Genomic DNA, 2,500 nt, shown 5'->3' on the forward strand with positions numbered 1-2,500 from the left:
GTTTTACTTTTTCCCTTTTATTCATTGGTGTATTATTTTAATTTCTCTCTAATATTTATAATTTTTGGAAATATGTTTATTTCTAAGAATTATATATATATATATATATATATATATGTGTGTGTGTGTGTGTGTATATATATATATATATATATATACATATATATATATATGTGTGTGTGTGTGTATGTGTAATATTCAATATTATAACCCTGTATTATATTATCCTTAATTTAAGTTTTTACCATTTTCATATTTTCCTTCAAATCATTTAAATCGTCTATACATTTCATATATAACATTCGAGTCATGATACTAACCTTTCAAAATATGATCTTACATTTATCAATCTAATATTTTCCTTCAAATCATATAAATCATTCATACATTTCCTAGATAATATTCAAGTCATGACATTAAGCTTTCAAAATATAATCCTAGACATTTATCAAACTAATATTTTCCTTCAAATCATCTAAATTATTTTTACATTTTCTATACAACATTCAAGTCATGACATTAACCTTTCAAAATATAATCCTAGACATTTATCAAACTAATATTTTCCTTCAAATCATCTAAATTATTTTTACATTTTCTATACAACATTCAAGTCATGACATTAACCTTTCAAAATATAATCCTAGACATTTATCAAACTAATATTTTCCTTCAAATCATCTAAATTATTTTTACATTTTCTATACAACATTCAAGTCATGACATTAACCTTTCAAAATATAATCCTAGACATTTATCAAACTAATATTTTCCTTCAAATCATCTAAATTATTTTTACATTTTCTATACAACATTCAAGTCATGACATTAACCTTTCAAAATATAATCCTAGACATTTATCAAACTAATATTTTCCTTCAAATCATCTAAATTATTTTTACATTTTCTATACAACATTCAAGTCATGACATTAACCTTTCAAAATATAATCCTAGACATTTATCAAACTAATATTTTCCTTCAAATCATCTAAATTATTTTTACATTTTCTATACAACATTCAAGTCATGACATTAACCTTTCAAAATATAATCCTAGACATTTATCAAACTAATATTTTCCTTCAAATCATCTAAATTATTTTTACATTTTCTATACAACATTCAAGTCATGACATTAACCTTTCAAAATATAATCCTAGACATTTATCAAATTAATATTTTCCTTCAAACCATCTAAATCATCTATACATTTCATATATAACATTCAAGTCATGATATTAACCTTTCAAAATATAATCCTAGACATTTATCAATCTAATATTTTCCTTCAAATCATCTAAATCATTTATACATTTCCTAGATAACATTCAAGTCATGACATTAACCTTTCAAAATTTAATCCTAGACATTTATCAGACTAATATTTCCCTTCAAATCATCTAAATTATTCGTACATTTCATAAATAGATATGTATATATATATATATATATATATATATATAAATATATATATATATATATATATATAATCTATATATGTAAATATATATGTATATATATACATATATACATATATATGTACATATATAAATTATATATATATATATATATATATATATATATTTATATATAATATATATATATATACATATCTATTTATGATAGCATGACTGCAACCCTTTAAAACGTAGACTATCATGTATCATTTTCATCTTCTTTCCCAACGCCATCCCGACATCCAGGGGTCGGTTGCCTGAAGCACCTTCTCCACTGCCATTCGCTTCCACTAAACCTCTTCTCTCCATATCATCCTTCACCTTACAACGCCATCTAATTCTCTACCTTTCCTCTCGATCTTCTCCCCCTAAGAGGTTCCTCCTAAGCTATCCTCACTCCCTTTTCACCTAGTCCTCATCATCCATCCTCGTGAATCCTTTAACTATTCCTCTCGTATTCTAAGTCCCTGAGTCCACGAATCCTCTCGTATTCTGAGTCCCTGAGTCCACGAATCCTCTCGTATTCAAAGTCCCAAAGTCCATGAATCCTATAGCATTCAAAGTCCCCTGAGTCCACGAATCCTCTCACATTCAAAGTCCCCGAGTCCACGAATCCTCTAGCATTGAAAGTCTTCGAGTTCACGAATCCTGTAGCATTGAAAGTCCCCGAGTCCACAAATCCATTCACATTCAAAGTCCCTGAGCCCACAAATCTTCTCGAAGTTCACGAATCCTCTAGCATTCAAAGTCCCTGAGTCCACGAATCCTCTAGCATTGAAAGTCCCTGAGTCCACGAATCCTCTCACATTCAAAGGCCCTGAGTCCACGAATCCTCTAGCATTGAAAGTCCCTGAGTCCACAAATCCTCTCACATTCAAAGTCCCCGAGTCCAAGAATCCTCTAGCATTCGAAGTCCCTGAGTCTACGAATCCTCTAGCATTCAAAGTCCCCAAGTCCACGAATCCTCTAGCATTCAAAGTCCTCGAGTTCACGAATCCTCTAGCATTCAAAGTCCCAAAGTCCATGAATCCTCTCATATTC

At 29.4% G+C, this 2,500-nt stretch overlaps 1 protein-coding gene across 2 annotated transcripts in view; it reads left to right on the plus strand.

Moving 5' to 3' along the window:
* LOC137623192 (lachesin-like) overlaps positions 1 to 2,500 on the plus strand; it is a 182,785-nt gene that overhangs the window by 171,170 nt on the left and 9,115 nt on the right. The window lies entirely within an intron of this gene.

Source organism: Palaemon carinicauda, chromosome 30 (assembly GCF_036898095.1).
Source record: "Palaemon carinicauda isolate YSFRI2023 chromosome 30, ASM3689809v2, whole genome shotgun sequence".
Taxonomy (NCBI): domain Eukaryota; kingdom Metazoa; phylum Arthropoda; class Malacostraca; order Decapoda; family Palaemonidae; genus Palaemon; species Palaemon carinicauda.